Below are 25,307 nucleotides of genomic sequence, written 5' to 3' on the forward strand. Positions count from 1 at the left end.
AATAAAAAGTATTTTCTCTTGGCTAAATTTTGGGGGGTGTGGGGTTTAGGCTACATGTGACTGTGCTCAAGGCTTACTCTAGACTGTGCTTGTGGAATCATGTGAGGTGCTGTAGCTCAAATCAGTGTTGGCCACGTGCAAGGCAAGTACATTAATCCTGTACTATCCTCCATCTCCCAAGGTTTATATTAAGATGAAAATAATTACTTGACGAAAGTCAAATTATAACATCCACCAATTTTATTTGCTTTTTAATTCTTTGATATGAAAAATTACAATGTTTTTATTCTGTCACTGTCCTCCCGTTGTTCATCGATTTGCTCGAGCAGGCCCAGTAACGTTTCCATTGTGAGACTTCTTGTTACTGTGTTTGGCATATTGAATACTCTCGGTAGCTTGCCAGGCTCTCTGAGAGGGGAGGAAGAATCGAACCTGGCTTGGCCAGGCTGGCTGCGCGCAAGGCAAATGCCCTACCACTGTGCTATCACTTATTATTATAAATTATAACTTCTTTGGTAACTAACATCTTTTATCTGTTTTACTCTAAAGCATCAATATTGAAAGTTTTCTGTAGCAATATTTTTAAAAATTTTTTAATTATTTATTTATTTTTATTTTTTATTAGTGAAACACCATGAGGTACAGTTGTAGACTTACAAATTTTTGTGCTTGGATTTTAATTATATAATGATAAAATATCCATCCCTCCACCAGTGCCCATTTTCTACCACCACGGGTCCAAGTATACCTCCTACCCTCATCCCCTCCCCCCCATCCCACCCTGCCTCTGTGGCAGGGCATTCCAGACACAGTAACAACAAAGTCTCCAATGGAGATGTTACTGGGCCCGCTCGAGCAAATCGACGATCAACGGGAGGGTCATTTTTATTTTTATTTTCCTTCTTATATTTATTTATTGAATCACTGTGGGAAAAGTTACTAAGTTTTCAGGTTTAAGTCTTGGTCATACAATGATCAAACACCTCTCCCTTCACCAGTACTGATTTTTCACCACCAAGAACCCCAATATACCCCCCTCCCACCCCTCCCAATGCCTGTGAGGCAGATGATTTCCATTTAACTCTTCTCTAAATTGATTACATTCATTTTTTGGACAAAAGATGCACCATTATTGTTTAGAATCCCCCCCCCCCCCCCGCCAACAATCAGAATTGCTGAAAAGGCATTGTGAAATACTTTGTTTTCTATAGCTGGTTATGAGAATCATATAATCTCATGTGGCTGCAATAACGGCCTCGTGATTTTGGATTTCTGCAAAGGAGCCAGATAATTACGAGATTGGTTTCTGTGCGTCTGTGTTAAGGTTGTGCTGGAGAGCCACTCGTGGGGGGCAACTTGTGACTTCGGCAGGGTGTGAAGGATGAGCCGGTACTGCCCCCCTTCCTATGAGACTGCAGTTGCCATGTCACCACTGGCTCATATCTGGCTTTCCAATAAGCTCTGAGGCGTCGGCCACCTTGCTGCTGGGTGGGAAAAAGGCAGAAGGGAGCAACACCCTTTCCCTCCTGGGGAGGCATAGTGCTGTAGTTTAATGCATGGTCCATTCACTTTTCTGCCGCAAGCTGCCAGGCTCTGGATTAAGTCCTTTTTGCTTCTGGAGCCATGGTTGTGCTGGAGAGCCGCTTGTGGGGGGCAACTCGTGACCTCGGTAGAGCCGGTACTGCCCCCCTTCCCACGAGACTGCAGTTGCCCTGTCACCGCCGGCTCATACCTGGCTTTCCAATAAGCTCTGAGGTGGCGGCCACCTTGTATGCGGTCCAGATGCATTTCTGCCAAAACCCGTTGGGTTTCGAGATTTGTTTCTGAATCTCTGGGATCATGGCCATTAATTAGCTTGATCAAGAGCCAGAGAGGCCATTTGTAGGCAGCGACTGGGGGTCTCACTGGGATGGGGAGGAAAGGGCCAGTTCCACCCCCATCTGGTGAGGCCCCATGTGTCTCATCACTGCAGGCACAAACCTGACTGTCCAGTGTCCTCTGGAGGATGGTGGTCACTGGGCCGCAAAGGGGAACAGGCCAAGGCACAAAACCTATTCCCACCTGGAGTGGCCCAGCACCAGTAACCTACTGCAGGAACAGGATGCATTTCTGCCAAAAGCCTTTGGGTTCCAAGATTCGTTTCTGAGTCTCTGGGATCATGGCCATTAAGCATTTGATCAGGAACCAGAGAGGCCATGCCTCTAATTATATAGCTTAGCCTGAGGTGGTTTGTGGGTGTGTCTCCCACATCCCTAACTTTTGACCATTTACTTTCTTGGTAAACTTTGCCCCAAGGTTTTGGGGTCTGGCCAAAGGCACAGCAGCAATTTTGGGGTATCTGAAAGTCTGATGGTGCCATCAGGCTGCTGATGCACTCACCTCACAGGTACAGATTCACCTACTGGCGGCACCAACGCCCCTAACAATATATTTTTAACATTAAATACAAAATCAAATACAGAAGTATAGGTCATCAGAAGCAGTGAAAACTTCTGTAGGGTAATTGTTGGTCCTAGTTTTATTCAATCTGTTTTTCACATTTATGATATGTGAAAAAAGGAATCTGGTCCATTTAGAGACCTAGTTTTATAGTATGCCATTTTATTTAAAGTTTCCGCTTCTAAGATCCAATTGATTAATCTACATTTAGAAAGATGACCTTAGGCTTCTGCAACTCATGAATTTTCCTAGAAACGTATCCTTTGGTATTAATCAATGAGTGTTTTTTTCCCCATATATTTTGGAGGGTAAAAGTATTTTAGTTTTAAATATTTATTTAAGGGTGGGAGGGATACTGGGATCCGTGGTGGTGGGAAATGGGCACTGGTGGAGGGATGGGTATTTGATCATTGTATAATTGAAACCTGTACCTCATGATGTCTCACTAATAAAAATTTTTAAAAAATGGGGAATAAAATAAAATATTTATTTGAATATTTGGGGAATTACTTGGTGGGATAAAAGAAACAAAAGATTATATTAGGTACTATTAACAATCATAATCACTAATAATTATATTATTTAACTCCAAATATTGAAAGTGTGTTATTTACAAGTATAAACTTAAATCTCACTACCTTCTGAGATATTTTATTCTAGTTTTAGATGAAGATACTAAGCCCCTGGGACCTGGGGGCTGGGGTTTCAACAGCTTGTCCAAATTACACACATATTAAATGAAAATTTTGACTTTTGGGGAACATTTTGTACCAAAATGATCCCATAAGCTTTAGACAAAATTCGGGATAAAGTAATGCATCAGGTCTATTTGTGAAATCTTTTTTATACAAGAGGTTTAATGTTTCTGAATCATTACCACAGAAAGAATGTACATTTGGTAGGTCTTCGACCATTTATTGAGGAACATTTAAGCTTACTTACAGTAGGTTTGTAATGAATGAATGCAGCTGGCAGAGTATGGTCATAGTCAAAGCTTTTCGGCTAGACAGGAAACAATGGCTAGTAATCCATCAAGTGAAATTCAGTTATTTACCAAAACCAAGTACCTTTCTTTCTTCTCTTTGAATTTGTATTATTTTCATATATTCTCTATGGAAGTAGTGTGATAACTACATCTAAATGAGGCTGTTTAATGAAATAATTTTAAGCCATGACTTGGAAGTTTTTAAGATATGGACATAAATATCTATTAATAACCATTTTCTCTTAGGGATAAAGATGAAAGAAAAGTCGAATATAAATTTCAAAGAAAATTTGATCATTTTCTATTGATCATACCAGTGTTTCACTAACACACTAATGTATGTTGAATGTTAGTTGCTTGTTCAGGTACTAAGTTAATGCTAACTATATTCTCAATAACTATTTATTTATTTCTCTGCTAGTTCGGGAAGATGGAGGGAAATGATATAAATGATTTATATTTTATTGAGATGAAATAATTTAGCTATAAAAATTAAAGCATGTGTTCCAGCCCTTTGCACTCTCTCCCCACACCCAATTTCTCTGTTTTCAATATTATGCATATATCTGGGACAGTGGCATAAGATTGTCTCACAGTAAATGTTTGCTGTTAATTTTGTTTCAGTTATTCTGTTAGATTAAATTACTGACGAGAATTCCTTACCATCTGGTGATTTGTTGGTCTAATCATTTTTCAATTAGTTCTTCATAAAAGCATAGCTAAATAAATTTCTGACTTTATCTAAATTATACTGTTTTTCTTTCTTTCTTTTAAAACTTACTAACCTGATTGTACCTCTGCCCAACATGAAAGATTATTTACTTCATCCTTGAGTTTTTTCTTCTGAACATCTTTTGATCTTTTTTATTTATTTATTTTTTATTAGTGAATCACCGTGGGGTACAGTTACAGACTTACAAAGTTTCGTGCTTGCATTTCAGTCATATGGTCGAGTACCCATCCTTCCACCAGTGCCCATTTTCCACCACCAATGGTCCCAGCATCACTCCCACCACCCCACCCTGTCCCCTCCACCCCAGTCTACCCTCTAGATGCAAAGTATCATGTTAAGTGAAATGAAACAGAAAGAGAGGGACAGACATAGAAAGATTGCTCTCATTTGTGGAATAGAAAGTAACAGAATGGGAGACTAACACCCAAGAACAGTAGAGATAAGTACAGGAGGATTACTCCACAGCTTAGAAGCCGGCCTTGCATGCTGGGAGAAAAGGCAGCAAAGATAGAGAAGGGAACACGAATTAAAGGGTGCTAGGAGGGCCCGCTCGGGATAGGAGATGCGGACTGAAAGTAGACTATAGACTGAACATGATGGCCACTACTGCAAACCACAATACCCAAAAGGAAAGAGAGAACAAAAGGGAATGCCCTGTGACCTATTTTTTTAAATCATGTTCCTTTTGTTATACTTAACTTTCAAGTCTTAAGCATCTTTCTGAATTACCTGTTATCGCTATTGAACATGTAAATGCAAGGTTTCAGTATCATTCAGTCTCACCCTTTGTTTATGTCAGAACATGAAAAGAAGTGATCCTAGAATCAGTGTCTGTAGTTAGAGCCAAATGTTTTCAAAGCCACATAACATAATTACACATATTCAGAAGCAATTGGTATGTATATACTGAAAACACAGTAGTTCAACTTTGCAATTTTTATTTGCTGAGAAAAGGCCAAGCAACTGTCTCTTGTAAAGGAGTGCATTTGCTCCTAGCAAAGAGGACAAATTTTCTGACAAAATTTATTGTCCCTTGTTTTGATGTTTATTAGAGATTATGATAGAAATTACTGTTCTGATATACAAAGTGAAATGATGATAGAAAAAAACAGAGAGTGCCTAGAAATTTAACTATGTAGTATTAAGATGAAAAGGGAAATGTTAAGGACTTCTCTAATCCATATCATGTGAAGACTATTTTGGAAAATAGCTCGGATAGAAAGGTGGCCTATTGTTTTTCGTTTGTTTGTTTGTTTTTTAATTTTTATTAGTGAGACACCATGAGGTACAGTTGTAGACTTACAAATTTTGTGCTTCGGTTTCAATTATACAATGATCAAACACCCATCCCTCCACCAGTGCCCATTTCCCACCACCATGAACCCCAGTATCCCTCCCCCCCTACCCCCCCCCCCCCCCCGCCTCTGTGGCAGGGCATTCCCTTTTGTCCTCTCTCTCCTTTTGAGTATTGTGATTTGCAAAAGAGGCATTGAGTGGCAATCATGTTTGGTCTATAGTCTACTTTCAGCATGCTTCTCCCATCCTGGGAGGATCCTCCCAGCACCCTTTATTTGGTGCTCCCTTCTCTATCTGAGCTGCCTCTTCCCCTAGCGTGTGTGGCTGGCCTCTTCTATTTTCGATTTTTAGTTCAGTATCTCAAATTATTTAATAACTAGCAGTTTCCTTTGACCTCTTTCTAATTCTAGTTTTTCCGGAACCTTCCTACAATTTTAATATTTAATATTGTGTTTTAATATTGGTACCAAGAAGGGTCTCATAAGCAACTTTAGTAAATAACTTCCATTAAAAATCTATGTTAATAAAAACAGATAATCTATCTCATTGATCCATCCTCCATTTTTATGCTAGTCAGTGTGGTTAAGATAATGATTAAGATATGAATTCTTTTTTATACTACTTCTATTAATTATCTCCAGTTTGCAATACTGTTTGTTGAAGTTCAGGTTTTAGCTTTACCTAACAGTATTGTATAAGATTTACCACAACCACCACCAAAGTTTCAATTTCTTCCCACCTCAAAAAGGATGCCTCTCCCATTCTTCCCACTCATTTTTCCTTTCCTGTGGTAGCCATCATCATTTTCACTGAGTCCAGGAGCTATTTTTGTTTTGTTCTTTATAGTGTCTTTTATTTACTTATTTCTGTTCCAAATATGAGTTAACTCTTAATTAAAATATATTTCTTAAGCTTCTTTGATTTATTCTAAGATCTTAACAACCAGATGCCAGGCTCTATCCTGCCCTCCAAAATACATTTTACCATTTTATGATTTTCATTTAAACATTTTTTAAATTTATTCATCATGATTTACAAATTTTCCCATAATATTTTCAGGCATACAATGTTCCAAGACCAATCCCACCACCAATGTCAACTCCCTTCCAAAAATGTTCAGAGGTTCCCTCCCACCCTCACCCCCACCCACCCCCAAGACTTCCTCCTTAAAAGCCACATTTTAAAATTGGATTGTTGTAGTTTGGGTCGCATACTTACAGTATAGCTTGCATTGCAGTTTAGATATATAAACATACACATTTCTAACCACCAACGTGCCCAAGGTTCTTGACCGTAGTCTGTGGTACCTCTTGTCTGCTCCTTCTTACTTTGATATTTTTCATTCCATTGTCTTGTTATTCTAGATTTCACAGATAAGTGAGATTATATGATATTTGTCGTTATTTTACTTGTGAGAGTGAACATTTTTTAATATATTCCATATATATTATGTTTCCCACACTTGACAAATTTAATCATTAAATTCTATTTTTCTACCAGGATACCCCCAATTCCTCTCATAATCTATCTCTTTTTTACAGTCTTAATTAAAACAGACCATTATCAACACTCTGACTTATTACAGTAACATTTTAATATGTACCTGCTTTACACTAATTTCTCTGGACTTCAGTCCACTTTCCAGACCATGCCCTAATATATTTTCTACAAATTCACAGTAGATTAATAATATATTATACAAAAGTACATATATTTGTGTTTATATATGTGTATGTCTAACATAGATTATTCCCTTATACTATAACTTGAAATATTTTAGCTGCTTCAGCTTAAGCCATGCAGTTTGTGTGGCTGCATTTGTTCTTTTTATTCAGTTGTTCATTTTGGGTGGCTGTACTTTCACTAAGCTTTTGAGTAAATAAATAAAATTTTGTATCTTGTTCACAAAATGTTCTATGCTCTGATCTTTGTTCTGATCCCTGTATTTTGATACTTATCTAATCACATATGCAGTGTACTTCATGGTTTATCTATTGATCCCCCTAATTGTATTCCTTTGTCATATTTGGAATGAGTTTTTAAACATTTATTTGTATCTTTACCTGTACCCTGTACAAAGTACACAGCAGTCTGCCTACTTGAGTTTGTGAGAAGACATTGTAGCAAAGACATTGTGGCAAAGTAGTCTATAAGACTACATGATATTTCGCTGTTGATCTTGAATCACTACAAATGATTCCCTTATGTGAAACCAAAGATAAAGAATCTTTTATTAAGTTCCTTATAAGGGCTGCAGAACTCACATGTACATCTTAAACAGAGATCCCTCTTTCTGTAGTATGTGGGAAAACTGCTAAAATTTAAAGCAAATCCAAGAGGTAGTGTAATAGGTAAAGCACTTGTCTTGAGTGCAACCTGCCTGCCTTTAATCCCCAGCACTCCCTATCTTTCCCCACGCCTGGCCAAGAGTGATCCCTGAGCACAGTTGGATGTGGCCACAAAACAAATACAAAAATAAAAATACTCCATGGATTCTGATGACATCATTTCTTCGTCCCTTTAGATTAGGTGATTATAGTTAGCCTAAGGTATTATAAAAAAATTAGACAATTTCAGAAATAAAAATGGGTGATTAGAACAAACCATATATTGAGTAAATTTACTCCTACATTCTGTGAAAATGACCAAGAACTTTAAGATGGATTGTGGTTATATATTCACATAAAGTCCTTCTGTTTTTTCATTTTTTGTTAATTTATTTAAAGAAATTTTAATTCTCATTTATGTGGACTGTAATACTTTAAAATATACATTTTTAGGACATTTTAAGTTCACCAGTTATCCTCGGGTACATTACCTCATTTTAATCAAATACACATTAGAGAAGAGGACTGTGCTTTATGATACTGATTTTTCAGGTGATGAAGGATGCACACAAAATTATTAGACTTAGATATTAGAAAATTTAACAAATCATAGATTACCTAGAAATCTAGCAAGTGTCAGGTGGTATAAATCTACTTCATACTTGACTTTAGGTAACTGTTTCAGTTTCTCAGCAATTAAATACTGTGAGAATACAGTTTTTGGTGATTAATCCTATGTGTATGTATATTTGTATGTTTGTTACACATGTAGATGTATTTTATATTTCTAATGACCTCGGCTGAAATTTGAAAATACTGTTTTCATCATAATAGGTGCCAGTCATCATGTCTATTCAGATTTTATAGCATTCTACAAAAGCATGAATGCTTTTTTCCCTTTTTGTTTTTGATTTTTTTTTTTTTGGAACAGACCAGTGGTGTTCCTGGCTCTGTGCTTGAGGATCACTCTTGTGGTGCTCAGGACCATATATGGTGTTGGCTTTTAACTGGGTGAGACTTATGCTAAACAAGCACCTTAATTCCTGAACTATGTTTTGCACCCCCAAAAGAGTATGGATTCTTATGTGATTTTATTCAGGGATACACCTGAAAGTTTTCAAGGGCTCCTCCCAGCTCTTCCCTAAGGTCATTTTCAGTGGTGCTCAGGCAACCATGCAATGCCAGGGGTTGGTTGTGGAGCCCCACATGCAAAGCATATGTTCTAGTCAAGTGAGATATCTCCCAAGACAAAATTCTTATATTCTTATAAATGGGATCCAAGTCACTGCCTTCTGTATTCATTTTTGGTTTCTGCCATTATAAATTATTATAAATTTGTTTGCCTGAAATTGTGAAAAATATTAATTAAAAATTTGGAGAGAAGATATATGGTAGGGATTCTCACTGGTGTAAGAGCCCATATGTCAGTAGGGTTGCATCTCTCTTGGACACTCTCAAAGAAAGTCCATTTTCTTGCTGGAAAGGTTTGAGAGCCATTTGAATTCCATGCCTCATGAGGCCCTCTTGTACCTTCAGAGACAGCCAGAATTATTGTCTGTGCCCTTTACTCATGGTTCCAATTCCCACTCTGACATCAGCTAATTGATGGATTGCTAAAATTTTTGTGATTATGGATTATCCACCTGGATAATATAAGAAAGCATCCCCAGCCCAATGTCTGGAGTCTTAACTACATCTCAAAATTCCTTTTTCCATGCCAGGTTACCACATTTACAGGTTCTAGGAATCAAACATAAATATCTTTGTAGTAACATTTTTCTACAAACTAAGACTTCTCATCCTAAGACTTCTCATCCATACAGAGAATAGTTTATGGGCATATGAGAATCAGTTTCAAGCATTCTATAGAGGAGATAGTCAATAGAGGATTTGCTTGATACATGATTAAATGAAATTCAATATAAGAATTTAATTTGGGACTTATCCTATACAGCCAATGTCTTATTAGAGTAAGGAACTGGATTAATACCTCCTATTTTAAGAAAATGCATATGTATTTTAAAAATTTCTATCCCATCATTATAATTAATATTTTGAGATTGAGAGACTCTGTTGAAATGTACACCCTATACTCCAGTCACTACAGGTGCTGACTGAGAAGTTTCTTGATGGGGCTTAGAGTTCCTTTTAAGAAGCACATCAGGTGATTCTTAAGCATTTCCATTTACTGTTTCACATCAATAAATAATACTTCTGTATTTAATATTACTTGGAATTAGGCCAGGTTATTCACTCCTAACGGGAATTCAAACCTCTGAATTTGGAAAACATATATCATTGAAACTCATATTTAGTATGAGATAGCCAAAACCTGATTTCAAATTAGCATAAAGAAAATGATTGGAAATTCAGAAAAATACAATTTTAATCAATTTGTACAAATTTTTGTAATTTCAAAATTTTATATATTTTTAAACAATCTGAACAATAATGTCCTTGATCTCTTCTTTAAAATGAAGTCCTTGATTCCCTATTGCCCACATAATTTGGACCGAGTGCTGTGTGAGACCCAAATCCGTATACACAGTAGTCACACCTTGGAAAGCACATCAAATTTTACCAATTCCACTTCAAAGCTAAAATGAGAGAAAAATTGTTTTGTATTAATGTAAAATGGTGTTAAATTCTAGCTCATAAATTGCCACATAAAATGTTGCTTATTCAGGATACAACACATATAATAAAAATTGAAAGATCCTTGCAATACTACAGCCCAACATTTTCCCAAACAAGTCTGTAATCCCAGCAGAAACCCTGATTTTTTAAATGTAAAATTGAAAGCAAATTTCCAATTTGGAACTCAATATTAATCTATATTACTACCAATAATAACTTTATCAAGTATAACATTTGGGAAAATTTTTAATGCATTATCACCTGTTGTTTCATGATCCAGAGAAATAGGCATCACATAGAGTTAATTTGCCTCTGAGTATTATAAGTTATGTTAACTAAAAGATATATGTTAACTAAAGGAATGATTGTTAGTAAAGTCAATTTACTTTTTTAAATTTAATCATTTTTGTCAATCTAAAATTTGTTTGCTAGGCATATATCTTATTTACCAACTTTCCATGCATATCTATATAGCTATGCTGGTTTTAGTATCAATATTCATTTAATCATCCTTCTATAACTGGTTTCATATTTTCTTATAGTCAAATTGAAATATCCAAATAGAAAATCTGATTGTATAATTTAGTTTCCAGACCTTGCCATTCTAATCTATCCTCTTTGCCTTTAGAATAGCTCTAATTTCCTGTACAAGAATGAAGATGTCTGTGCTATCTGAGTCCCACTTACCTGAAGAGCCAAATGGCACAGCCTCTACTTCCACCTACCTATGTTCCAATTGTTGCAGTCAGTAACTTGCAGCCATGTTACAGTCATCTCTGGATCACTGTGCAAGCTTTCCTATACACACCCTCCAGGTCTAGCCTGGATCCCTACTATTTACTCATCTTCAGGTCTTGATTTTTTTTTTTTGTCTCAAGGAGGCTTTCTTTGGCATACTTCATCCAAATTAGAACTCAACCTACATGCCTCTAGGAAGCAATTTACCATCTTAACATAACTCACTGCTTTGTACTAAGCTACATAATCCTAATCACATAACTTTGTAGAAGATACAGCCTAACAATATATTTAAGTGAATGCACCACCTAGTCACTGAAACCATAAAAGTGACTAAGACTTGCTCTTGATTCCAAATAGCTCACAAATTAATAGGGGAAAAAATGAAAACATAGATGGAAATTGAACATGGTAAGTGATTTTAGCAAAGAACTATTCATAGGTAAAGTGAGACATGCAAACCAAGATCTTTCCCTGGACATTTGCACCGAAGTTGACAAAATACAAGGTGGCTACACTGGTGATGGGTGTGGTGTTAAAATATAGGCACGAGAAATCATCATTAACTATAATGAGAGATTAACCATATTTAAGCAATTACTGTAAGTCACAAAACTTCAATCCAATTTTTTATGGGTGCTTAGTATCTTTTTATTTTGTTGAATCACCATGAGATAGTTACAAGCTTTCAAGTTTGAGTTCACTCACACAATGATCAAACACCCCTCCCTCCACCAGTGCACATTCCCCACCACCAATATCCCTGGTATATTTTTAAAAATAAAAGTGAACACTAAAGTTCACAAAATGTAAAGCCAGAAAGAAACTTTTTTTTAAAAAATGATGCTATGGGCCAGAGTGATAGTAAAGCAGGTAGAGCATTTGCATTGCACACAGCTGACCAGGATTCAATCCCCAGCATCCTATATGCTCCCCCAAGCATTGCCAGGAGTAATTCCTGAGTGCAGAGCCAGGAATAACCCCTGAGTGTCGTCAGACATAACCCAAAAGCCAACAATAAATAAATAGATTAATAGAAAGATAAAAATAAAAAATTATGCTAGATGGCTGGAGCAATAATACAGAAGGTAATGCACTTGCCTTGCATGTGACCAACCTGAGTTCAATCCCCTGTACCACATATGGTTCCCCAGAACTCTGCCAGGAGTGATTCCAGAGTACAGAGGCCAGTAGTAAGTCCTTAGCACCACCAGGTGTGACCAGAAATAAACCACATGCACACACAAAAATTAATAATAAAAATTGGTGAACATTTTCTCTTATATAAAAATGTTTTACTCTTTGTTCCTCCTTTATCACTGAGAAAAAGTTTTTTTTCCATTTGTTAGGAATTTTTTGAATCAGGACTAGGTGAAAACTTATAATTTACCACCTTTCCATGTGCTTCTCATATGAAATAGTCTTTTTAATTATTGTGAGTTCCCTTATTTTAAAATAGTGTTTTGACACTTAATTAGTATTTAAAGTATTCAAAATATATTATGATTTTCTTATATTTATAATGTTATAGATAAGACTATTAATGCCATCTACATAAAATTATCAAATCAATAAAATTTCAAAGACACAATTTTTAGGACAGTTATAGCTAGTATATTTTACATGTAGGTTATGAAATTATGAGATGACCTAAATATTCCATGATGTATTACCATTTGTCATGCAAGTTAATTTGTCTTTGGATTAGATAAAGTAGATGATAGGTGTGTAGGTACAGAGGGACAGGGGTAAGATTAAGTTAATTTAAAGTAGTCACATATGCTACTCTATAACTTAATAACTTCTGTGTTATTTAGAAGCCATCTTCTACTGGATAACTTTTGTATTGACTTAGTTAAAAGAAAAAAAGAATAGACAATCTCTGAGTATAGTAATAACAGAGAGGCCAAATATACACTATATTATAAGTCAGTCATGGGCCAAAATTATAAATGTATATGAAGTTAGATCGCATGGCTTCAATATTCCAATAAATTTGAAATTGTCTCCATAATCAGTGAACACAAATATGCTAGCATTTTTATTTCCATTAAAATATGTGTGCTATTTGGGATGGCTGTATACATCATATTACCATAGTTATTACTCTTGGGCATTATAGGTTTGCATCAGAAGGAAAACTACTTTCCAAAGCATTATGAGAAGGAAATAGGATCATCAAACTATCTAGCAATATAAAACAAATCTTTTCCTCTATGAAAAATAAAACAAATGCTGACTCAGGGAAGAAACTCAGTTGTAAAATCAAAACTTCCCTAGTGCTAGACCATCATCTTACACATAAAAGTATTAATCTTCTCTTCTTAATCCTTGGGGATTTATAAAGAATTGAAGATATAAGTGCCTCTGTAAAAAAAAAAAAAAGGAATCTTTGCATGGAGACTATTTTTAAAGCACTGTAAGAGCTCCTTGGGGATAAGCTCTTTCTTACAGGAGCTGAGAGGGAGTCAATTCATGTTCTTTTCAAGTTTTTCATACGTCTGAAAGCAAGAAAGCTAGTCAACTAATGGTACATCCTTTAAGTTGCTTTCAATGTTTTAAATAATTAGATATGAATTGATGACAACATAGAGCAACTCCAATGAATAATTGCCTTCTTCTTGTGCTATTTTTGTAAAGTTGTCATTTATTTTATATGGTAGCAATTCACTGTAGCACTGTCCTCCCGTTGGTCATTGATTTGCTCGAGCAGGCCCAGTAACTTTTCCATTGTGACACTTGTTGTTACTGTGTTTGACATATCGAATACATCATGAGGAGCTTACCAGGCTTTGCCGTGTGGGTGAGATACTCTCAGTAGCTTGCTGGCCTCTCCGAGAGGGGTGGAGGAATCAAACTTAGGTCGGTCGGCCTCATCGGCCGTATGCAAGGCAAACGCCCTACCCGTTGTGCTATTGCTCCATTATTGTATGACTTCTGTGACCCAATTTATTTCTTTACTGAAATCTTCAGGCTTTTAATTCTATAAAAACACAATAACTGTTCATTTGCTTATTGACATAGTTAAGGAATAATAGTTTCGATATTTTGAATTCAAAGCACAATTTAATTACCTACATATTTAATGAATCTTTAGTGTTGACTTTCTGCTTGATTTTTTTTTTTGCCTTGAACATATTAAGTATATGCTCTACCACAAAAACTACTTCCTTAGCTAGCCCACTTTGCTTAATTTTTAATAAGAAACTTTCTCAGTAAGAATTCAGTTTTTTACTTTAAACTGTTTTCTTAACAGAACTTATAAGAATCATAAAATATTAACATCATTACCCAATTAAATCCAGTTTTTCTAGTAGTCTTGAAATCAGAAAAATCTATGTCTCTGTAATGATTATCTATGAGTATAAATTATTTACTACATATTGTATCTTATTTTTTTGAAATCCAAAAACCATTAAAATTTTTTTGAATAACAAGTTTCTTGGAAAATTTATGCTACATATTATATAATTACTCAATTATTTTAAAATGCAGACATATTCTAGGTATTTGACTCCATTTTTGTTCTTAAACTGATTTCTTTTTTTAAATTTTTATTAGTGAGACATCATGAAGTACAGTTGTAGGCTTACAAATTTTTGTGCTTGGGTTTCAATTATATAATGATCAAATATCCATCCCTCCACCAGTGCCCATTTCCCACCACGGATTCCAGTATCCCTCCCACCCCCCATTCCCGCCATCCCACCCTGCCTCTGTGGCAGAGCATTCCCTTTTGTTCTCTCTCTCTTATTGGGTGTTGTGGTTTGCAAAAGAGGCAATGGGTGACAATCATTTAAACTGATTTCTTAAGGACATAATTGCAGTATGTATGCAAATCATTATCAATATACTCCTATCATCATACTTATGAACAAATATATTTAATAAGTATTTGGTTGACACCAAAAATGAAATAAACTATGTTAAGTAGAGGGAATGTGTTAATAGAGAATATTATTTTGAAATTAATTTATAATGTTCAATATATTAAATAAGAAAAAGTCTTTACACTTTAGATATAAAATTGTTATATAGTAGCTAAATAAGGAAAATTGGTAGTAAACAATAGTGCACGCATATTCCCTAGTACTGTCTTTGATATCTAGTCTAGACAAACAGGCAGTTTCAGTATTTTACTCAGAATTATTTGTATAGGTAAAAGAGATACAAACCAATGTCTTTCATCAGTAGTGCCTATTACTATCACTATCACCCCATTGTTCTTCAGTTCACTCAAGCGGGCCCAGTAACGTCTCCATTTGTCCCTGTCACGTGCTAGTGTAGCCCAGTGACATTGGGGGCTCCTTCAAGGTCAGGGGAATGAGGACCATTCATTGTTACTGTATTTGACATATCGAGTATGCCATGGGTAGCTTGTCAGGCTCTGCCATGCGGGCGGGATACTCTCAGTAGCTTGCCAGGCTCTCCGAGACAGATGGTGGATTTTGGGGCAGCCTCTAATCACCTTTACAGGTGTTCCTAGTCAGGCATATAGGAGGGTAGGATATTCTCAGTAGCCTGCCGGGTTATGTGAGAGTGAGAACTAGAGAATAAGAGGTCACGTGACTGCGAATGCGGCTGTGCGCTTCCGGGAGCTTGGTTTTATAGTCTCTGGATGGCCGTTGATAGGGTTACACGGCAGTTGGTGGGTGAAACTGTCTAGCTACTGGAAGGTGGGGGAGCTGGGTGGAGGAGGCCCAGTCCCCAACGAGCAGGCTTGGAGATCTCAGCCCCAGATCCTGCACACCTGGTTCCTCTGCCAGTTCCTTGTCCAAGCATGTGAAGAGTGGTCTCAGAATGGCTTTGGCTGGGTCCCAGAGGTCTTTAGCTGTCGGGGTTCTGTTCGGGGCAGAGAGGGAAACTCAACCCGCTCTCCTCCAAGGGGCCCTGAGAGGACAGCCAGGCGCAGGGAAAGGAGACTCTGCCTAAATAAATATATTTTGTAGTTCTTTGTATTCTGTGTAACAGTTTGGGTGAATACATTAGTTTTTTTTTATTAATAGTGGATAATGTTAATACCTTACGTGTCAGAAATAGGTCTAAAAACAAACCAAGATGCCAGCATGGATATGTGTTTATGTGTTCTGTGTACATGTATAAAAAAATCACAAAACATTGACATGAATTCATCATAGCAGTTAGTTGTGAGAAAAGACCTAAATCCGTAACTAGTGGTAAAGTAGACTTCAACATTATCTACTCCGTGAAAATGAAATATTTGTAAAATTAAAAATAAGTAACAAAATGTAGAGTGAGAAATTTCATCACAAAAGCATCCATGTTTAATGTAAAATGCACAAAGAACAGGAAATGACTAATTTTGCATGGTATAAACAGGGTAGCCATTCACAGTACTGAGATGGACAGATAGTTGGTAAGTTCTTATATACGGTATAGTTCATATAGTTCATACCTTCCAAAGTCTTTGTTGCCAATTTATATCATCTGTGGGGCGGGAGGAGAGGGTGAGGGCTTGGGTACCAGGGATCTAACACAGACCTCACTACACGCCAGGCACATGCTGGCCCACAGTGCCTCTTCCCAGACCCCCACTTTATATCTTGAAGTTTTTGGTTTTTGGAGAAGGGTCTCCCAAACAAGACTCAGGGGGTCTGCAGCAATTCCAAGTGATATTCAGCTAACCTGTCCAAATGATTCTGTCTGCTGGCTTAGCCCTGATTGTTGCTAGGACCCAGCTGCTGGAGGTCACCAGCCCTTGGCTCTGGGCACGGGAGCTGAATTCAGTGCATGAAGTTCTGCCTCTGTAGCCATCTTCCACTCTTAGAGGAATTATCTGTGATGATACGACAGAGGTTTGTGCAGTTTTCCATGTGACTAATTTTTTAACATGTGTTTAGATCATATTTACCGAAGTCCTACAATTGAGGCAGCTACTAGAAATGGTCCTCTCTCCCTCTCACAGGCTCCACCTCCCCCAACACACACAGTGCTCAGATTTGCTGATATGCTTGCTCTTTTGTGACCTCCTTCCTCACACCCTCTCTTACCAAAAGCTTTAGAGGAGGTGCCACACGTATGAAAGTATCATCCCGTGTGCTCCTTTTTCTCAAATAGAAAGGCTCTTCCTGAGATCTTGGCTGCTGAAATTCTTGATTTTGTAGGTGTTGTGTCAGCTAAACATTGTACTGGGTGATGAGACTATGCATTGTGTCAGACACAATCCTGCTATCGAATAGTTTGACTTTTACTCCAGGAAAAGAGATCTGCTGGCCAGAAGTATGCTACCATTGAATACATGCAAAGAAAGAATAAGAGAAGACCACAGAGGGAGCCATGCAATCAAAACAGCAAAGATAGAAACATTTCAAAAGATTAGTTTTGAGAGAAAAAATGATGCTTTTTATGAGCAATGAAGTATTATTTTTTTTAAAAAAAGGTGTGCTTAAGAGAAGATACATAGAGTCACAGAGATGTTCAAATAGTTTCAGTATTGCCATAGCAGGGGCTGGAGTGACAGCACAGCAGGTAAGGCACTTTCCTTGCACACAGCCGACCCAGCTGACCCAGGTTAGATTCCTCCACCCCTCTTGGAGAGCCCGGCAAGCTACCAAGAGTATCTTGCCCGCACGGCAAAGCCTGGCAAGCTACCTGTGACGTATTCGATATGCCAAACACAGTATCAACAAATGTCACAATGGAGACGTTAGTGGGCCTGTTCTAGCCCAGTAAGAGGGTTGAGAACATTTCTTTCTGCACATTTGCAATTAAAACTATGTTTTATATTGCATGAGTCACATGTTTCAATAAGAAAAATACACATATTAAACTTTCATATTTCTTCTATGCTAAATATAGCATTTAGACAACATAAAACTAGCACCATGGATGATAGTATTGTCAAATTAATACACAGCTGTGAAAAAAATAGTTAAAACCATTGCTCTCAATAATTCTTTCAAATAAAAGGCATTCAAATGATCTGACCTAAGTTTTATTTATAGAGTAGTCACAGAGTTCAAAATTAATCTATAAAATCTTGTGAACAGAGTGCCTTTGAGCAATTGCTGTAACTCTCCATGTGCCCTCAGGTAAAATCAAACAAGAGCTGTATGATAACTACCATCAAGCAGAGAACTCTTAATATTTGTAATGTTCTCTGAACAAACAGAAATAAATGGACAGAAATAAATGGAGTTAGCTTTCTGCATCAGGAAACATTCCTAATGAACTATAGGACCAGTTAATAAATTATCAGCAAATTAAGATGCTCCCAAACTGTGTGTGTGTTACCTTAAATGAAACATACAAATTCAAATAAATCCTTTATCCAGGTGATTCTTCCTTAAATACAAAAAATATTGCAATTCGGAACCTGAAAATGTATTGGATACTATTACTATGTTTTCTTGTGTTAGTTAGACCCATCCCCCTCGGATTCCTCCTGGATTCTCGGCATATTTTTATGCAAGGAATAACAATTTCAAAAGTCAAAATGAAGGAGAGTAAGTAGACTTGCAGTTTTTAAAAAATATTTATTGTAGATCTCACTGTGTCAAATGAGCATGAAGGATAGGGGTATCTTGTGACCAGGTTACAGAGCAGATAAGGTGTGTAAGGATGGTAAGTCATGATAAGGAATCTGAATCTGTCACCCTATAATCACTTTTTAATTTGTTTTCATCCTCATGAGCTTGTCTAGATACGCTCTGAATGCTGTCACCTCTTCTTTCCCTCATTGCCTGATCCCCACCTCCACTAGATCAGCAAGGTTTTGCACTGTGTCTGGCACAAGCTAGACAATAAAGAATTATTGGGTAAAATCACAAATGAGAAGCTTTTTCAATTTGATAGTTTCTTGTTTGATTTATATTTAACTATTCACTTGAAAAAAATAAGTATTTCACAGCCTGAGTGCGGGCTTTGTTTGAGCTAGAAATTGGGTCATTAACAATAAACAACAAAATCCTCTGCTGTGACTATGTAAAGTTCATGTAAGGGCCTTGTTATCCTCATGCTTTTAGATAAATCTATTTCAGCATTGATTAGGATATTCCACTTCTCACTTAGAACTGTAATGGCCCTTACCTGTGATCTTGATAGTTTATGAGCAAGATTTGTATAAGATTAAAAACAGGGGAAATGGTTGAAAATTGCTCACCCTTGTTTTATTCACTGCAATTCTACCTTTGATTGGAAAATTAATGCTTTTTCTATTTCAGTTTTCTATTCATATTGTTGGCTTATGAATGCAATATGTGTTTGATGCTTAGTGTTAGCAACAATTTATGCTATACATTTATTTAAGCAACTCTCTTAATTTGTTGCTGTTTGAATATGTTCTCTATGCAAAACTCACCTCTCTGAATTCCAGCCATAGAGTTAATTTATGAGGTTTTCCCACAATGCTTCTTACTGAAATTGTCATTCAAAATGACACCAGTGAAACGTATCAAGAAATTGTGACTTAGCGAGACTCTAAATAAACCATTTCTGTTAATTTTGAAACTAAGAGAATATTATTTTCAGCAACAAATTGATGCTAATATTTAATGATACTACCCTTGATCTTAGCCAAAAGGCTGAGAAGCGAGAATATGTTTATAGAAATAGGGTAATAATATGAAAGTAAACCCTCCACGTGATTCTTATATTCACAAGTATTTGTCAACTACTAGTTAAGCATGGATGGCCCTTGAGGGAGAACTGTATCACTGTTTGATGGATCATTTCCCCCACAAGTTTCGCAGTGTCATTTTTGTAGCAAAAGGAGGGAAATTTAGAAAGCCAACCTGTTTGAATAAGAAAGGAAACATTTTAATTAAAAAATGTTTTTTGTTCTTTCATTTTCTTTCACCCTTAATTATGGAAAGGGAGAGGGCCGTACCCAGCTGTGATTGGGGAATCATATGTGATGGCGGGGACTGAACCTAGGTTGGCCACCTGCAAGCAAGCATCTCAGCTGCTGTACTTGCACATCTGTCCCCATTCCTTTGTTTTTATTTTTCTCTCCACTGTTAGTTTTCAGAGGCATTGCAGCTTGTATCAAAGTTAGTAATCCTAAAGAGGGGGAAACTGGCTCAATAATTTTATGTTGTATGGCCAGATTAATTTTTATCCTTGGAAGAACTTTGATGTCGCAAGAAAAAAAGATAAACATGGGGCCGGAGTGATAGTGCAGTGAGTAGGGCGCTTGCCTTGCATGTGGCCGAACTGGATTCAATCCCCAGAATCCCATAAGGTCCCCCGAGCACTTTGAGGAGTAATCCCTGAGCATCACTGGGGGTGGCCCAAAAAAACAAGAAAGAAAGGGAAAAACCATTTTCTTTGAAATAAGCATCTGTATTTAGGTAGTATTTCAGCAGGTTGGCATAGTAATAAATCCCATGCTGAAAGATTAACTTTCTTTGTTTATAGGCCACTCATTCTATGCTCAGGAGTTACTTTTGGCTTTGCGCTCAAGAATCACTCCTGGTGGTGCTGAGGGGACCAATTGGGGTGCCAGGGATTGAACCTGGGTTGGCTGCATGCAAGGCAAGTACCTCACACACTGTATTGTCTTTCCAGCCCCAAATCTCAACGCATAATTAGCTTAAGTAATATGTTTGGAGTATTGTTAAAATTCATGCTAAAAGCACTCTACAGTGACCACACCTTAGCAACACCAAAATGCCCAAGATCCCTTGCCAGTGTCCTCATATTCTAGCTCACCACTTCCTGCCCACTTTGGCAATCTCAGTTGTGAAATCCCATGGCTAAGGGTTTGTCATTGTTGTATATTGTCTTAAAGATATTTTATATGAGTGTTTTCTACAGGGCTGGTGCAATAGCACAGCAGGTAGGGTGTTTGCTTTGCACTCAGCCAACCCAGGTTTGATTCCTCCGCCTCTCTCGGAGAGCCCGGCAAGCTACTGAGAATGTCCCGCCCGCATGGGAAAGCCTAGCAAGCTACCCATGACATATTCGATATGCCAAAAACAGTAACAACAAGTCTCACAATGGAGACTTACTGGTACCCACTAGAGCAAATCGATGAACAACGGGAGGACAGTGTTACAGTGCTATTTAATCATGGAGAATAAGATATGAGTTTTAGGGCACAGAGGGGTCATCGTAAGGGGAACGTTATATTACTTTTTCTACTTTAAGAGATTCCAGTTCTGAGTCATCAGAACGTTTGGAGAAATTTCTAAAATGGAAATTTCCTTCAAAAAGCTGAGCACATGCTCTGCATGCAGAAGACCCAGGTTTTATTCCTGGCACTTTTGGGATCTTAACATGGTCTTCCAAGCACCATCAGTAGCAACCCCAGATCATACACACAGGAATAATCCCTGTGCTTCACTGGGCATGGCCCCCAAAAATATCAGTCAAAAATATGGAAATAACTAAAATAGAAATTCCAATAAGGAAACGTTGACTTAGTGGCTGTCTCAAGGTTTTGCAGAGAAAGGGAACCAATAGAATATATTAAACACAGAAACATCCTCTTATGGAATTGCTTTTACATGATTATAGAGACTAGCAAATCCTTAATATGCAGGTTGGAGACCCAGAGAAGTTAGATTGCATTCCAAGTTTAAAGCCTTTTTCTGACCAACTGCGTCTTGATTGTGGAAGGTCAGTCTGTTTTAGAAAGGTCAGTGACTGATTAAATATGGACCACTCATCTATAACAGTCATCTGCTTTACTCAACCCCACTGATTCACATCTTAACCTCATTAAAAAAAAATCTTCAAAGAAGCAGCCAGAAAAATGTCTGTTTGACCCACTATCTATAAACCGTGTCTCAGCCAAGACATATAGAATTAACCATCTTGAATCCGTCCCATGTTTGTTTGACACCTATACACATCTCCTAAACTAAACTAGTCTCTAATATAAAGAAACAAGTCAAGAATTCTACCTAACATTGCTGCAACTCTTCTGTTTACAACTAAAAATTACTAACCCCTTTTCAATAAAACAATTTAATGCTTGGAAGCCAGAGATAATACAGAGATTGAGACACTTGCCTTGCATGCAGCTGATCTCAGTTCCATCTCCCACATTTTACATCGTCACTTGTGCACTGCCAGGAGTGACCCCTAAGCATAGAACCAGCAGCAGTAGCTTCTGAACACCACTGGATGTATCCCATACCCCTCCCCTACACCCTCAGGTGCAAAGTGCCTAAGTGATATTAACTTTCCTCCTACAGTTAAGAATACTTGAATGGTTTCAGTTATACAATGATAAAGTACCCATCCCTCCACCAGTGCCCATTGTATAACTGGAACCCAAGCACAAAAATTTGTAAGTCTACAACTGTACCTCATGGTGTTTCGCTAATAAAAATTAAAAGAATACTTGAATGGTATCAAATTAATGCATCTTATACATTATAAGAGGATGAGAGACTAGAAGACAAAGATTACATATATAGATACATATGTGTATATGTGTGCATATATAAACACACAAATAGATATCATAACCAAGAAGATACTACGACAGTTACAGTTCTCATTTCTGTAATTAGCCATGTGGTCACAGCTCGTATTTGTGCTCAGCAAACACCTCAGATTGTCATGGTATTTTAACTGTTGGAGTGACCCAAACCTTCATTCCTGAGAAACTTGACCATCACATGATTACGACTGTTCACATTTCCCTGAAGGTTCTAACTAAAGTCATTTTTTTTCCTTAACTTTCTTGGAAACTGTTTCTAAAACACTGAGGGATAAGTAACATTAATCACAGTAAACAGTAAATCAGCTGAACTCCATCCCCCTATCTCTCTTCAGGTCTGAGATCCTAAAGGTCCCAAATACGGCATTTCTTTAACTTCTCCAATTTAGTAACAAATACTTGCAAAAGTACAGTTGTACTCCATAAATTTTTATTTGCTTTACCAAATACTGCTCTTCAGATACATTTTCTTCAATAAATTGTACAATCCAAGAATTAGACACTACCCTCTTCACCTCCCAACTTTAAGTATATCTAGTCTCAGTAAAAGCCTCTTCAAAGTAGTGTGTCTAGAAGGCAGTATTCAGGGTCTAACTACTTAGCAGTGGGATTGAAAAAGAAATCAGTCAGCTCACTTAGAAAGAGGAAGTTAGCCCTTTGCCATTCCAGCGGGGCTGGGGGTGGGGGGTTACCTAACCCTGCGCAGGAAAAGCAATCAAGGCTCAGATATTACTGTCTCACAATCTTTACCTCAGTGGTGCCATTGGTTAAAATGGTTGATTAAGCAATACTTTGATTTGGAAAAGAGCAGAGCTTGGAATCCCCTCTTAGTCTCTAAGCATCTCTTTCATAGTCAGGAATGATTTGGATCAGTGACATGGTCTTTAGCAAAAGCTATATACTTGAACTGGTGGTGCACATCCTGGTATGAGGAATGACTGAACCTCCACCTGTAGGATAAAATAGCCCATTATCCATCTTTTTCTTTTACAGTGCAAATATATCCTGCTCAAAGAAAGGAAATCTATAATAGCTCCTTTGAAGTCCATAATCCATTTATAATAGTAGTGGGTCTTAGATTTTTCCAGTTTTAGCATGAGAAAATAAATTAACTAAACCTAAAACATCTAAGATGGACTGTAAATATTAAAAGTAAGAAAACCCATGCTTCCAAATAAAGGGTGTTGGGAGGATCCTCCCAGGATGGGAGATGCATGCTGAAAGTAGACCTATAGACAGAACATGATTGCCACTCAATGCCTCTTTTGCAAACCACAGCACCCAAAAGGAGAGAGAGAACAAAAGGGAATGCCCTGACACAGAAGCAGGGTGGGATGGGGGAGATGGGAGGTGGGAGGGATACTGGGATCCGTGGGGGTGGGAAATGGGCACTGGTGGAGGGATGGGTACTCGATCATTGTATAATTGAAACCCAAGCACAAAAATTTGTAAATCTACAACTGTACCTCATGGTGTTTCACTAGTAAAAGTTTTTTAAAAAATCATGCTTTTATCTCTATATATTAAAGTCAGTATTAATTTTTCATATATTTCATTCAGTGAAATGGACAACTAAATGTTAAATGTGTATGTCATTTTATATCTTGTTATAAAGAATTATATCAATTACCCCTAAAATTCCTTGACATTAGTTAATATTAATTAGTATTTCCTCTACTCACAAAAAATATAAAGCAACAAATTACAACTTTCTTTAGCACTTAAAATCTATATTTTGGTTCTTTGGTTTGTTTTTGTTTGGGGGCCATTGTAAAATTTCTACAATTTTTTATATTGTTTAAGCTGATGTACCGTACCGTATCGCAGTGTTTGAAGAATAGTGCATTGACAGTTCTCATAAAGTAAAGCATTTTTAAAACTCAATCTTATCTTTCATTAGTAAGTTTACTTAATATTCCATGTATTTTTATTTCCTATACATCATGTAAATATTTGGAATTTTAAATAAATATATTTTCATGTATTTCCCTAGTGAGTAAAAATTAATATTTAACTAGTCTCCCAAAAGAATAGGACAGTATTCCTAGTATGTATTGGCTGCAAAATTTATGCTTAGGTAGCACATCTAGTAATCAGTAATATGCCACCTGAATTCCTTTGCGTCTATATTTTTGTCGACAAAATAACAGGGAGGAAGGAAGAAAGGTAGGAAAGAAGGGAGGATGAGAGGGAGGGAGGGAGGAAAAGCAGAGGGCAAAGACATAGTATGGAAGATAAGGTGCTTGTCTTGCATGTGTCAGACCCTGGTTTGATCTCCAACACCACAGTTGATTTCCAGAGCACTGCCAGGCACCACCAGTTGTGGCAAAAGCAAAAATTAGGACAGAGGAGAGGGGAGAGAAAGGGTAAAAGGGCTAAAGTAAAACGCAGAAAGCCTACAAATGGCCTCTTCTTGAGACACACCTAAATGCTAACATATACCTCCTAGCCGTAGCTACTTCCAGGAATTTTATAACACTGCATCAAAAACCTTAATTTTCAAAATCAAATACAAAGTTGAAACCATTTGTATCTGAGCTTACTAGAATTAATCTTGACTTGAAATTACTGGCATGGTGGTCTGTAATAGCACTAAAGCATTCTATTAAAGCACATGAATTTATCATTTTAAGGGTCCACACTGTAATATAGCAACACCTCCGTATATTCAAACCTAGTGGGAGAGTGCTAGTGACTGTTGGTGTACAAAGATGAATAAGAGATATGTTTATCTGTAAC

The 25,307-nt window shown here is 37.1% G+C and overlaps 1 protein-coding gene and 1 pseudogene across 8 annotated transcripts in view; one reads left to right on the forward strand and one right to left on the reverse strand.

Moving 5' to 3' along the window:
- The window catches only part of GRIA4 (glutamate ionotropic receptor AMPA type subunit 4), a 339,539-nt gene that overhangs the window by 51,575 nt on the left and 262,657 nt on the right, over window positions 1-25,307 (forward strand). The gene's annotated exons all lie outside the window — the stretch shown is intronic.
- LOC130024490 (uncharacterized) lies at window positions 19,535-19,710 on the reverse strand (annotated as a pseudogene).

The sequence above is a fragment of the Sorex fumeus genome, unplaced genomic scaffold (genome assembly GCF_029834395.1).
Source record: "Sorex fumeus unplaced genomic scaffold, SorFum_2.1 ptg000028l, whole genome shotgun sequence".
In the NCBI taxonomy this organism is placed as follows: Eukaryota; Metazoa; Chordata; class Mammalia; order Eulipotyphla; family Soricidae; genus Sorex; species Sorex fumeus.